Source organism: Anabrus simplex, chromosome 6 (genome assembly GCF_040414725.1).
Source record: "Anabrus simplex isolate iqAnaSimp1 chromosome 6, ASM4041472v1, whole genome shotgun sequence".
Classification (NCBI taxonomy): Eukaryota; Metazoa; Arthropoda; class Insecta; order Orthoptera; family Tettigoniidae; genus Anabrus; species Anabrus simplex.
This window is the reverse complement of record NC_090270.1, coordinates 160,019,343-160,034,782: the sequence shown is the minus strand read 5'-3', so window position 1 is coordinate 160,034,782 and position 15,440 is coordinate 160,019,343. Positions and strand designations below refer to the sequence as shown.

Here is a 15,440-nt window from a genome sequence, read left to right as displayed (position 1 = left end):
TGTTCTTCCATATATACATATATCTTGCCCAAAGAGCTTCAGTGATCTCTTTCCCCCTAATTTTCTCCTTCTTGTAAAAGGGACCAGAGTTATCTTGTTCGGGTTAACTGATAGTTGTTCTTCCCAACACCAGTTCTCCACAAGGTTGAGTGATCTTTGCATGAGGTCCTAGATAACACTCATCACCTTACCACAATCACTAAGTCATCTGCGTATCCTTGTGTACAGAAACCGTGTTCGTTGAGCATAGCTATGATTTTGTTCACAACGAGGTTCCACAGCAGAGGCGAAAGAACTCCTCCCTGAGCACAGCCTCGGGTGGCCCTAACCGTCAGCGTTTCTTCAAACAGGGTTGCTTTTATCTTCATTCCGTCTAACATGGATATAATCCATTTGACGACGGTTTTACTCACCTTGCTCTTTTGCAATGCTTTGATCACAGAGTCATAGGTTGTATTGCTGAAGGCTCCTTCTATATTTAGAAATGCCGCCAGTGCAATTTCTTTATATTCTAGGCTTTCCTAGTTTACAAACCAACTGGTGGAGTGCTATTTCAGTGGATCTACCAGGTCTATATGCAAACTGATTTTCATGTAACGTTGAGTTCATATGCACCGTTCTTCTGATATATTTATCCAGAATTTTCTCCATTGCTTTCAGCACGAAGGAGGTTAAACATAATGGTCTGTATTCTTTGGCTTGGGCATAGTTTGCCCTTCCAGGCTTAGGTATGAATACTGCTTTAGCTTCAGACCATGATTTCGGCACATACCCTAAAGCTAGACTAGCTCTGAAGAGGTCTGTCAGGGCATTGACGAGTATCTCCCGTCCTTCCTGTAGGAGTATCGGAAGTATCTCATCTGGCATAAGTAAGAAAGAAGATAACGGTCAAGTCCACACAATATCTTTCTTACTTATGCATTGTTCTTCAAGTTATAATCGGCTGAAGATGACCCAGACTGGGGTCGAAACCGGTACCATTTCCACTTTTAATTAAATAAGAATGCAATCTCTACATCTCTTATTTACTTGTATTGAATAGGTTGAACTACCATATTTATTATTTCAATTTAACTGTGGTGTTTGCACCAAGTATTAGCAAGGACCAAATTTTGATCGGGGCAGAATTCAACCAGCTGGCTTTCTCTTTCTTTCCTTTGTCCCAATCTGAATTCTCCTACTGTATTACATTCTCTTCCTAGGCCTAACACTGCATTCCAATCTCCCATAACAATTACATTCTCGTCACCTTTCACATATTGTATTAAATCTTCTATCTCGTTCATATATTCTTTCAATTTCTTCATCATCATCCGCTGAACTAGTAGGCATATAGACCTCCACTATTGTGGTCGGCATTGGCTTGGTGTCTAATCTCTACAACAACAATAATCCTTTCACTATGGCTGGTCATAGTAGCTTAACTGTTGCCTTATTTTCTTATTCATTATTAAACCCACTCCTGCATTTCCCCTGAACGTATCCACAGAGACGCACACGAGATGCTGTCAGTTGGTACACTTATTTTATTTACATTTATGTGGGGAAGATATGGAAGCTAATGGGAATGGGAAGCGTTTGCTGGACTTCTGTGCTAGTATGGGTTTAGCTGTTATGAATACATTCTTCAAGCATAAGGCTATTCACCGTTACACATGGGAGGCTAGGGGTACCAGATCCATAACAGACTATATCTTAACAGACTTTGAATTCAGGAAATCTTTTAGGAATGTACGAGTTTTTCGGGGATTTTTTGATGATACAGACCATTATCTGATCTGTAGTGAACTAAGTATCTCTAGGCCTAGGGTAGAGAAAGTGAAATCTGTCTGCAAATGAATAAGGGTAGAAAATCTCCAGGACGAGGAAATTAGACAGAAGTACATGGATATGATTAGTGAGAAGTTTCGAACAGTAGACAGTAAGCAGGTTCAGGATATAGAAAGTGAATGGGTGGCATACAGGGATGCTGTAGTAGAAACAGCAAGGGAATGCCTAGGAACAACTGTGTGTAAAGATGGGAAAAGGCGAACATCTTGGTGGAATGATGAAGTGAGAGCAGCCTGTAAACGTAAAAAGAAGGCTTATCAGAAATGGCTCCAAACAAGGGCCGAGGCAGACAGGGATTTGTACGTAGATGAAAGAAACAGAGCGAAACAAATAGTTGTTGAATCCAAAAAGAAGTCATGGGAAGATTTTGGTAATAACCTGGAAAGGCTAGGTCAAACAGCAGGGAAACCTTTCTGGACAGTAATAAAGAATCTTAGGAAGGGAGGGAAAAAGGAAATGAACAGTGTTTTGAGTAATTCAGGTGAACTCATAACAGATCCCAGGGAATCACTGGAGAGGTGGAGGGAATATTTTGAACATCTTCTCAATGTAAAAGGAAATCATCATGGTGGTGTTGCAAACAGTCAAGCTCATGGGGAGGAGGAAAATGATGTTAGTGAAATTATGCTTGAGGAAGTGGAAAGGATAGTAAATAAACTCCATTGTCATAAGGCAGCAGAAATAGATGAAATTAGACCTGAAATGGTGAAGTATAGTGGGAAGGCAGGGATGAAATGGCTTCATAGAGTAGTCAAATTAGCGTGGAGTGTTGGTAAGGTACCTTCAGATTGGGCAAAAGCAGTAATTGCACCTATCTATAAGCAAGGGAACAGGAAGGATTACAACAACTATCGAGGTATCTCATTGATTAGTATACCAGGCAAAGTATTCACAGGCATCTTGGAAGGGAGGGTGCGATCAGTTGTTGAGAGGAAGTTGGATGAAAACCAGTGTGGTTTCAGACCACAGAGAGGCTGTCAGGATCAGATTTTCAGTATGCGCCAGGTAATTGAAAAATGCTACGAGAGGAATAGGCAGTTGTGTTTATGTTTCGTAGATCTAGAGAAAGCATATGACAGGGTACCGAGGGAAAAGATGTTCGCTATACAGGGGGACTATGGAATTAAAGGTAGATTATTAAAATCAATCAAAGGCATTTATGTTGACAATTGGGCTTCAGTGAGAATTGATGGTAGAATGAGTTCTTGGTTCAGGGTACTTACAGGAGTTAGACAAGGCTGTAATCTTTCACCTTTGCTGTTTGTAGTTTACATGGATCATATGCTGAAAGGTATAAAATGGCAGGGAGGGATTCAGTTAGGTGGAAATGTAGTAAGCAGCCTGGCCTATGCTGACGACTTGGTCTTAATGGCAGACTGTGCCGAAAGCCTGCAGTCTAACATCTTGGAACTTGAAAATAGGTGCAATGAGTATGGTATGAAAATTAGCCTCTCGAAGACTAAATTGATGTCCATAGGTAAGAAATCCAACAGAATTGAATGTCAGATTGGTGATACAAAGCTAGAACAGGTTGATAATTTCAAGTATTTAGGTTGTGTGTTTTCCCAGGATGGTAATATAGTAAGTGAGATTGAATCAAGGTGTAGTAAAGCTAATGCAGTGAGCTCGCAGTTGCGATCAGCAGTATTCTGTAAGAAGGAAGTCAGCTCCCAGACGAAACTATCTTTACATCGGTCTGTTTTCAGACCAACTTTGCTTTATGGGAGCAAAAGCTGGGTGGACTCAGGATATCTTATTCATAAGTTAGAAGTAACAGACATGAAAGTAGCAAGAATGATTGCTGGTACAAACAGGTGGGAACAATGGCAGGAGGGAACTCGGAATGAGGAGATAAAGGCTAATTTAGGAATGAACTCGATGGATGAAGCTGTACGCATAAACCGGCTTCGGTGGTGGGGTCATGTGAGGCGAATGGAGGAGGATGGGTTACCTAGGAGAATAATGGACTCTGTTATGGAGGGTAAGAGAAGTAGAGGGAGACCAAGGCGACGATGGTTAGACTCTGTTTCTAACGATTTAAAGATAAGAGGTATAGAACTAAATGAGGCCACAACACTAGCTGCAAATCGAGGATTGTGGCGACGTTTAGTAAAATCTCAGAGGCTTGCAGACTGAACGCTGAAAGGCATAACAGTCTATAATGATAATGTATGTATGTATGTTATTTACAAATTAAACACACACATAACCTTGATCACTGCTGTCACAAAAAAATAAACACTCACATCACCAAGCCACCATTTTTAAACAACTGAATAACACAGCACATACAGGTTACAACCTTGGAACACAAATAAAACAGCTGATTGCTTTAAAAGCATTTCCACACGTGATCACAAGCATAACCTTGCTACACCATTACTCTTCAATCAATACCTTCCAACAACTCACTTAACAGTAACTCTCAATAACTAACTAACTTCACCGTCAAGATCATCTCTTTACATATATATATCTTGGCCAGGTTTCCAGAAAGATACGTTACAAGCAATAGCTTCATGAAAATTCCAGAGTGCCTAATACAAAGACTATAATATATGGAATATTTTCAATCGTTCTCATGCCTATTACCATTCTGGAAGTTACAGTTTTGTTTCACAATTATGGATTACAATTTGTAGATACAGGTAAGAATAAATTATAATATTAATTCACAGGTATTTACATTAACGGAACTGATATTAATATCTATGTACAATACATGTTTCATGACATAACCTCACACATAATACGATCATTTGACTACGTAAATAATAATACCAATACTTTCATGACATAACCTCACTTACAATACGATCATTCAACTACGTAAATAATACTAATACTAAATGGATGTACATCACTTCATAGTCATACATACAAGTAATAATAATAATAATAAAATAATGATGATAATAATAATCATGATCGTAAAATAATAATAATTCGACCTCGATATCTGCATTAGTTTCCCATGGGTGAGCGAACATTGTTTTCAAGTTATACCTGTTATTGCACTTGCGTCCATATTCCCCCTATAACTTGAAACAATTTCCACACTTGTCACACTCTCTTAGTCCACACCATTTAACTACATACAGACTACCTCAGTCACTCAGCCCTCCTGTTGGCGCTGTCGAAGTCCACAGTTCGCAGCCTGGCGGTGTCTGCGTTCCAGGTGATGGTGATCCACAGGTCCTCACGTGGCATTCGAAGCTTTGCTGGCTTTCCCCTCATTCGTACCTTGTTGTTCAGGTGGCACCCTTGTTTGGTGGTTGTCGGTTCGGACCCCATTGGTTCTCTGTCTCGTAGAAGGGGTCCCTATGGCTGTGTCATTTGCCATCGCTGCCCCCATCTCCAGGGACATCGTCTGAGCCTCCCCATATTTCTGCTCCAAGCTGAACATCCTCCCTGGACAGTTCATGGTGCCGTGGAGCTTACTGCAGCTGTCGAGCGCCTTGCTCTTGGTGTCATGCCGGTACGGCCGATTCACCGTCATGTCGTCTGGTTGTTCGGTCTCGCGTCAAATACCTGCGGCATTCCGTTGGTGCACTGAGTCCTCTCCTGCGGCTGGACTCGGTAGTTGGCTCTTAGTTGGTGGGCACTGCCCTGGCGACCATGGACAGGAGTATTGAATCTTTTGGACTCAAAAATGAAGAATAACACCATAGGACCGTGGTGATGCTTAAACAGTTAACTTCCTTCATTCAGGCCCAGGCTAAAAACATCAAAGCCAAGGTTGGAAAACTCGAGGAGAACATCGGGGCCCAGTTGGAAAAACTCACGGAGAACATCAGGGCCCAGTTTGGAAAACTCGAGGAGAAAATCGGGGCCCCGCTCAAGACCGGATCGACATCAGAAGAGGGAACCAAATACCTGAGCACTGGACTTCATGGGCAGGAGATGGAAGTACGACACAGCCCTCAGTTATGTTCAACCTGCAAGGAATTTGTGGGAGAATTTGGCGGGCACAGCAGTGCCCACCAACCGACAGCCGACTACCGAGCCCAGCTGCAGGAGAGGACTCAGCACACCAACAGAACGCTGTGGGTATTCAATGCCGAGACCGAACGACCAGAAGACGTGACGGTGAATGGGCCGTACCGGCATGACACCAAGAGCAAGGCGCTCGACAGCTGCAGTAAGCTCCACGGCACCATGAACTGTCCAGGGAGGATGTTCAGCGTGGAGCAGAAATATGGGGAGGCTTAGACGATGTCCCAGGAGATGGGGGCAGCGATGGCAATGACACAACCAGTGGGAACCCCTCTACGAGACAGAGAACCAATGGAGTCTGAACCGACAACCACCAAACACGGGTGCCACCTGATAGAACACCAAAGTACGAATGAGGGGTAAGCCAGCGGAGCTTCAAATGCCATGCAAGGACCTGTGGATCACCATAACCAGGAACGAAGACACCGTCGACTGGACCCAGCGGACCCACCATGGGAAGGTGGTGGTCCCCGATGGAACCGCTGGGCTGCGAACTGTGGACTTTGACAGCACCAACAGGAGGGCTGTTTGACTGTGGTAGTCTGTATGTAGTTAAATGGTGTGAACCAAGAGAGTGTGACAAGTCTGGAAAGTGTTTCAAGTTATAGGGGGAATACTGATGCAAGTGCGATAACAGATATAACTTGAAAACAATGTTCTCTCATCCATGGGTAACTAATGCAGATATCGAGCTCAAAGTATTATTATTATTATTATTATTATTATTATTATTATTATTATTATTATCATCATTATTATTATGAACACTGAAAGGCATAACAGTCTATAATGATAATGTATGTATGTATATATGTATGATCATTATTATTATCATTATTTTATGATTATTATTATTATTGTTATTATTACTTGTATGTAGGACTAGGAAGTGATGTACATCCATTTAGTATTAGTATTATTATTATTTACGTAATTGAATAATCGTATTGTGTGTGAGGTTATGTCATGAAAGTATTAGTATTATTATTATTTACGTAGTTGAATGATCGTTTTGTGTGTGAGGTTATGTCATGAAACATGTGTTGTAGATTTCATTTATTTAGCGTATGATGAATACAATAGGCCTATTATATACAATATGTACAATTACCATCTCAAGTTCATAACTAAAGTTCAATGTCAAAATTTGAGAGTCAGAGAAGAGCTTCGTTTGAGACACAGTTTAAGTCCTCTATAGAGCCTCTATAAGCATGCAAAGGACACTCAAATGCAATGTGATGCACTGTCTGATCCCCTTGTCCGCAGTCACATTGCGGTGATGTCTTCCATTTCCCAACTGAAGAGAGTGGCTCCACATCTACCTTGGCCGGTCCTAATTCTGTTCAGCATCCTCCACTGCCGTCTGGGAAGAGAAAAACCATCTGGGCACTTGCATGGGTTCTCAATGATGTGATAATGAGGATTGCTGTTGCCATTGATCTTTCCAGGCGTCCGATAAATTCATTGCAGTACGCCAAGAAGGGTGTCTGGATTTCAGTTGTTTAGCTGGGAAAGCTGCTATGTCAGAATGAATAGGGAGGTGAGGATTGTTTTCAATTTTCTTCCATAAGTTAAGCAGTGACTGTGATCTTCTTAGGGATGGAGCTGGTATGTGGCTTAAGGTGGGAAGCCAGTGTGTGTTAGTTGGTCGGATGCATCCTGTAATGATACGCATTGCTTGGTTCAGCTGGGTGTCTACTAATCCAGTGTGAGCACTGTTAAGCCAGGTAGAGCAGCAATATTCAGCGACGGAATAAGAGAGTGCAACAGCAGTGGATCTCAGGACTTGAGCATTAGCACCCCAGGATGTACCCGCCACCTTTTGAAGGATGTTATTTCTGGCCTTGATCTTGGCTGACACATTATAGAGGTGATTCTTGTAGGTCAAGGACCTGTCCAGGGTGACTCCCAGGTATTTTGGGTTACTACAATACTGTAGATTCTCTCCTCTGAATGGTATGGTTGGTTTGTATCCAGCACTTCTATTCCGCAAGTGGAAGGTAGACACAACAGTCTTCTGGGGGTTTGGTCTAAGGTTGTTCTGATAAAAGTAATTGTCTAGAATCTTTAAGTCTGATGTAAGCATCGACTCAGGCTCATCGAAGTGTGTGTTGGGCAACCAATGCAATGTCATCTGCGTAGATGAATTTTCTGGATTTGGTTCCTGGAAGGTCATATGTGTACAGGTTGAATAGAAGAGGGGCCAATACAGAACCCTGAGGGAGTCCGCCGTTTATCTTATGTACTTTACTTCTGGAGTCTTCGGAAAAAATCTGGAAGTACCTATTACTCAGCATGTTACTGAGTAATGTGGAGAGTTTCAGGCAAGGGATGATGCTGATAAATTTGAGAAGGAACTTATCTTGCCACACGGTGTCATATGCAGCTGTCAGATCTAAGAAGACGCACGTGCTTACCACTTTGTTCTCAAATCCATTTTCAATATGGGCAACTAGTGCTAAAACCTGTTCTTCACATCCTCGTCCAGGTCTAAATCCAGCTTGCTCAACTGGAATACGCCGGTTTATTGTCACAAAAATCCTGTTATGTATCAGCCTTTCCATAAGCTTCATTGTAACACTGAGTAGTGCTATTGGCCGGTAACTCTCAACTTTTGTTGGGTCCTTAGATGTTTTCAATACAGCTATTATTTTTGTTTTCTTGAAGAATGAAGGTAGGTTATCTGTCTCTAGTATGTTTGAGAAGAAGTTAGTAAGCCATTTAGCAGCAGCTGGTCCAAGATGAAGAAGGAACTCTGGATTATACCATCAGCACCTGCCGCTTTGCCAGGTTTTAGACTTTCTAAGGCCTGCTTAGTTTCTTGTAGTTGAAATGGGGCAGAGAACTCCCGAGGATCGTTGAGCTGAACGTTTCTTTTCCTTCTGGAGGTGCTTTACGTGCCTTCTATGATGCTTTTCAACTGAGACTTTTGAGGTACAGATCATATGCTTGGCCATGTCGTCTAGACTGATGCTTGTTTTCGGTCTAATTTTGCTGTTTGGTGTGTCCAATTTCCTGATCAGACTCCAAGCTTCCCTGCTGGAGTGAGTTAAGTCTAGGGACTCTACAGTTTCTTGCCAAAATCTCTTCATGTTTTCATCTAGGGATTGTAACAGTTCCGAAGCTGTATCTGGATCACCATTGGCCTCAAATTCTTTGAAGAGCCTTTCACTCTCCTCGTTCCAGCCGGGGATGTATTGTTTACGATATCCTCTTGGGATACATCGTTTTGCTGCACTTTTAACTACACCGATGAATCTGCTGTAGTTACTATGGATAGGTCTTATCCATCGCAGGTTGGAATCAATCTGTTTAGAAAATTCTTCCCAATTGGCTTTTTTAAAATTCCATCTCTGTTTTGGGCAGGAGTGAACATGGGCACAAGCAATCCAGACTGGAGAATTATTGGTCTGTGCTGACTATGAGGAAATTTGTTGAGCACTGTGCGTCGTATGTTTCTGAGTGAGTGTTGTGATTGCGTTACAAAACAAAGATCCGGGGTGTATTCTTTGTTCCATCGTGCAGAAGAGAAGGAAGCCTTACCCTTGGCATCATATATAAGTTTAAGGTTTACAGTTTCCATCCAGTCAGTGAGCTTTTCCCCTTTACAGTCATTCTCCTTGTATCCCCACAGTGTGTGATGGCTGTTGAAGTTGCCTGCAATTATACTTGGATTTTGCAGAGATGGCAAGGGAATTCCAGAAGGTTTATATACGTTAACTACTGTCAAATCACAGACTTTGATTGAGGTAGTAAATATTTCATTATCTGAGGAGGATGGCAAGACTTGATAGTGGGTTATATCACTCCTCACATAGGTGGCAATCCCGTACTTTGCATGATTAACTGCAGACACTAATTTAAATAATTCTCCCTCTGGATTGCAGTTGGAGATAATTTTCTGTGTGGGTTTCTTGAAGCAGGATGATATGAGTCTGGTGTTCTTTGAGAATCTTTGCTAGGCGTTCACACTTTGCTCTGCTTATGCCCTCGATGTTAAGCTGGCATATTTTCATTGAAGGGCCAATGTTACAAACTTGAGGGCCCTGAGAAGGGCCTCTAGGAGTGGTTCTTCTCCGTTTTCCTTGACCGGGAGGTCGTATACGACAGTTCAGTCTCATCTTATTCTGATTTTGCTCACTTAGCACCACCCAGGGGACATGTGTAGGGTAAGCTAAGGTTAAACCTACGGACATGAACAACAGCGGTCCCCCTGTTGTAGATAGACATTTATATCAGCTCTGTTAATGTAAATACCTGTGAATTAATATTATAATTTATTCTTACCTGTATATATAAATTGTAATCCATAATTGTGAAACACACTGTAACTTCCAGAATGATAATAGGCACGAGAATGATTGAGAATATTCCAAACATTATAGTCTTTATATTAGGTTCTCTAGAATTTTCATGTAGCTATTGCTTGTAACGTATCTTTCTGGAAGCCTGGCCAGGATATATATAAAGAGACGATCTTGACGGTGAAGTTAGTTAGTTATTGAGAGTTACTGTTAAGTGAGTTGTTGGAAGTTATTGGTTGAAGAGTCATGGTGTAACAAGGTTATGCTTGTGACCATGTGTGGACATGCTTTTAAAGCAGTCAACTGTTTTATTTGTGTTCCAAGGTGGTAATCTCTATGTGCTGTGTTATTCAGTTGTTTTAAATGGGCGACTTGGTGATGTGAGTGGGTTTTTTTTTTTTTTGCGACTGCAGTGATCAAGGTTATGTGTGTGTTTACTTTGTAAATAAAATACGTTTACCAACTGACAGCATCTCGCGTGCGTCTTTGTGGATAAGTTACAAATTATGATCGGTGCAGAATTCAACCAGCCGACTTTCTCTTTCTTTCCTTTGTCCCAATCTGAATTCTCCTACTGTATTACCTTCTCTTCCTTAGCCTACCACTGCATTCCAATCTCCCACAACAATTAGATTCTTGTCACCTTTTACATACTGTATTAAATTTTCTATCTCGTCATATTTCAATTTCTTCATCATCCGCTGAACTAGTAGGCATATAGACCTCCACTATTGTGGCCGGCATTGGCTTGGTATCAATCTCTACAACAACAATAATCCTTTCACTATGGCTGATTATAGTAGCTTGCCTGCTGCCTTATTTTCTTATTCATTATTAAACCAACTCCTGCATTTCCCGTTTGATTTTGTGTTGATAATTCTGTAGCCGCCTCACCAAAAATACTGCTCTTCCTGCCAAAGTATTTCATTTATACCAACTACAATCTAACTTTCGTCTATCCATTTCCCTTTTTGGATTCTCTAACCTACCACAAGAATTCGTACTTCTAACATTTCACGCTCCGACTCGCAGAATGTTAGAATTCATCTTCCTGATGATTGCTTCCTCTCATGTAGTCCCTCTGGAATATTTTACCTGGGAGGAAGCCATCATCAACACATCAGTCATTATTCAGAGAGAGCTGCATGTCCTCGGGAGTTAGTTACGGCAACAGTTTCCCATCGCTTTCGGCCATGTAGCAGCATCGTATGTATGTATGTTCAGTCTTCAGCCCTAAGGCTGGTTGGATCCTCAACAGCTCTGCCATCAGCTGTCATAGATGGCCTCGGCATCACTGAAGAGGCGTACTAGGGAAATGAGGAGTGAGGTAATTTCCCGTTGCTTTCCTCACTGAGCCAGAAGTTGCTATTATATATCAGTCTACCAAGCCCACTGAAATGCATGCACCAACCGACCCTATGAGCAACGTTTTCACACCATTCATAGCAGGGACTGGCTGCACAAGGAATGGCATTACTATCATCGCTCATACCTCAGTCACTTTCATATTGTCAAAGCCAAGGATAAGACAGAGACAGATCAATGAAAGTAACAAAATTGCTCTAGCCCATACCAGAAGACATAGTGCACTGTAAACACTAGGTCCTGCCAGAAAAGGCATGTAGCAGCATCAACACAGCTAATCCATGTTAAATATTACTACATGACCATATCAGTCAGTCATTCAGACTACCACCCTTGCCTCTTTCAAAATGCTGCTACCCCCTTTTTCGATGAACCATTTGTTAGTCTGGTCTCTCGACAGATACCCATCCGTTATGGTTGCAATTGCAGCTCGGCTATCTGCTTCATTGGAAGGTGCAAGCCTCCCCACTGCAGCAAGGTCATATGGTTCACAGAGGAGGAAGAAAACATAAAGGTCCAATAATACTGATCAATACTACCGTTCATGCTCACCAATATTAGTGCCGCAGCTCAGCATGGAGTGACTATCATTTCTTTACTTCTCGCTGCTTTCTCGTGGAAGACATGGTTGGGGCGGTCGACAAGGCCGCCAACCTCTCTAGTTAAGAACTAAAACAAAGGGGCCTGGGGGTGTAAGCCCCCAGATTAGAGCCACCGCAAAGCAGAGTTAGGCCTCTAGTTTCCTGTGTAAACACCATTGGCCTGGACAAGATGACTGGTCTGGATTGGTTAACACATTGGAGACCGAGCCCGAGTGTGTATCGGGGTGGGGTAACAGCTCAGACTGACCGCGCCCGAGGCTAACTCGGGCCCGCGTGTTTGTTATATTGTCAACACAGCCAGGACGAGAATCGCTCGGAAAGTATACATACCACTTTAAAGAAATTTTATGACAGCTATACCGTGCGTTCGTATCCTCTGTCGTCCTTTTCTCAAACTTATAGCAGCTTGTTTTTGCTCGAGTTCGCTTCTACACTCCATGCTTCCAGCTGCTCAAGGCGCGCGCTTTCAGAGTTTTGTTTACATCGTGCAAAGTGTTTAGACTGCGTTTTGTTTCTGCTATAATGATTGGATCATTGAATGAAGGTGGAATTGTAGAGATTTTAGAAGAGATTTTTGATGACAGTGGTTCAGAAGAAGAGGTAGATGATTCCGACCTAGATCCTGATTTCGAACTTCATGTTGGTGATGAAGGTATTTATAACCTATTCTATCAGATGTGATTTTGCACTTTGTAGTTTATTTAGCTAATGTTTCATGATCTTCATATGACTGGATATTCATTTAGAACAAAGTGACGCAAGCGATGATAATTAAAAGGCAGGGACTGATTCACATTCGCTGGGTACTTATGGCGATTTTGATGCACTTGCAACGCCCGTGCATATAAAGGAAAAGAGGAAAATGGGAAAGTAACGAAGAAAGAGACATACTGGTGGTATCCAATGTGTTCTGTAGCACTTTGTGTCGCTGAATGTTTCAAACTATTCCGCACTCAAGCTCATTATTTGTAAGACTTTGTTGTCCGACTTTTTTTGTTGCTGTTGCAAAAGGCATACCGTTGGAAAATGTGTAATGTGAAAAGTATTCAATATACCTTAATACAACTTTTTATTCTGTAGAATAGACACACTTAGTTTTTTGATGATATATACGTGTTACAATTGCAACCTACCTACTATTTTCTACAATTTTTTTGAAAACTTTCAAAATATGGCGGTCTGCCTGCCCACATGCCACCTTAAGATACGGTCTCCAATGTGTTAAGGTAGGGGTGGAGAAGACCATTGTTCTGCATAGGTTAGTGTAGGATTGGACAAGTCCAGTGATTTGGGGACAAGCACTGGGGGCTTGAAGGCGTAAGCTCCCAGGTCAGAGCTGCCATGAAACAGCATTAGGCCTCTATATAGTTCCCTGTTCAACAGTTCCTTCCCCCTACAACAGAGAGTGCACAAATTTCTTACCACAGCTGCAGTGCTGTACACTTCTCTGTATTAAGGTGTTTCATATATAATCATTCCTATTCTGTATTCAGCATTGTTCCCTTCAAAATCCTGTTTCTTTGTGTTTTTATTCTGCTGGGGTTGGAAATACAATCTAATTATTATGATTAATGTGAATGACGTCAGGTATGACGGTATATAGTGTCCTCTTCAGTGTTCTATATGTCAGGTAATAATAAAAAAGCCTAGTATTTTCGCACATCTACTCCTTCCTTGTACCCTAATGAACATATCTAATAGCATATTACGGTGCCTACAAGTGAACTGGAGATAGCGGGCTTGTGTACCGTAACCATTCTAGAAATGTAACCACCCATTCAACACTCTTTTGTCTAGGCCAATAACCTTGTCCGGTCCTGCGGTGTAGGGGGCAACGTGTCCACCTGTCACCCGGCAACGCCGGGTTCGATTCCCAGCCGGGTCAGGGTTTTAAATTGTAATGATTAATATCCCTGGCATGGGGACTGGGTGTTAGTGTCGTCGTTAACGTTCCTTTCCTCATATTCAACACTCTACACTTCCACAATTCCACTTACACGCAGCTTCATATCATATGGTGAAAGTAGTGGCAAAAGATCTGCCGAGGACAACGCCACGAACAAATATATATTTTTAAAAAGGCCAATAACCTTTATCTACACTCCCGTGATCTTTACTATCAAAAGGATTGGATAGGTCAATAGCGATACAATCCATTTGAGCCTCTGAATCTAAATATCTGCTATATCTTCTTGGAATTCTGTTAGTTGAACCTACTTCTTTACCAGCATCATAGATCCCACATGCAAACAGTACTGTAAACAAATAAATATTTCAGATACGGTTATAACAAGCATGCTCTGCTAATTAGGCCTACACACCATAATATACTGAAGACAATGGGTAACATGAAAGTAATTATCGATGAGGTACCGGTACTGTAGAAATACAGGACTTACAGTATAAGGTCATAATTCAATGAAATATTTACGATAACCTCTTCCAACAGATGAAGTACCGGTATTTGAGTTCTGTTCAATCATTTCGACTTTCAATCACGATCCTATTATACACGATGGTTACGAAATAATTACGGTATAGAAATAAAATGCTACTGAGAAATTAACTGGCTGCATAATAAACTAAAATTAAAACCTTACCACTTAATAAGCAAAAACAAGACTTCTTCCCAAGTCATTCACAAGTCCAAAACCAAACAAAAACAAGACCTACTACAATCTATCACCAAAACAAAACAAACAATATCGAATTCGAACAGTATATCGAAATACTATCAGATCGATCCCACCTCGTTTGTTCTTGGTTAACAATCGCTGCTATCAAATTCAGAGAAAAAAGATCATCGTTCCCTCTTAGCAGTGCTCGTGTGCAGTTGAGTTGACAGTTGCTGTGAGGAGGTAGCGTGGACGGTATAGAGTAGTGCTTTTGCGAGTGTAATACGTAAGTTATGGGGGAGCAAAGTGGTGGTGAGGAGTCTCCTGATCCTTCAACCCTCAAAGTTGCTCGGGAAGAGACAGTTCAAATGGAACAGGATGAGGATGATAGTCTAAGTGAGAATAGTAGTACAGTGAGTACACCTAATACACCCAATGAGGTAGTGAATAAAGAGACTGCTACTTCGAATTCGAAGACTGAGTCGCAGGAACTTTATCCTAGTACTCATTATGGACCTTTCATTATTTTTGTGGAGTCCACAGCATCAGGCAATGTCGGTAACATGCATCCTATGACCCTAGGTAGGACTTTCTATGAGAACAATATTCCAGGCATAAAATCAGTGGCCCGCAAGGGACGCAATAGGGTACAAATAGAATTTGTCTATGCTGTACAGGCAAATTCATTTTTGAAACACCCTATATTAGTTGAGCTGCAGTTACGGGCA

General features: G+C 41.7%; 1 long non-coding RNA gene across 2 annotated transcripts in view; it reads right to left on the bottom strand.

Moving 5' to 3' along the window:
* Positions 1-14,771, bottom strand: part of LOC136875600 (uncharacterized) — a 100,737-nt gene extending 85,966 nt beyond the window's left edge. For both annotated transcript variants that reach the window (XR_011018413.1, XR_010860486.2), the window contains exon 1: positions 14,698-14,771. This is a non-coding gene — a long non-coding RNA (uncharacterized lncRNA). The remainder of the gene's footprint in view (positions 1-14,697) is intronic.
* Between the last annotated feature and the right edge of the window lie 669 nt (positions 14,772-15,440).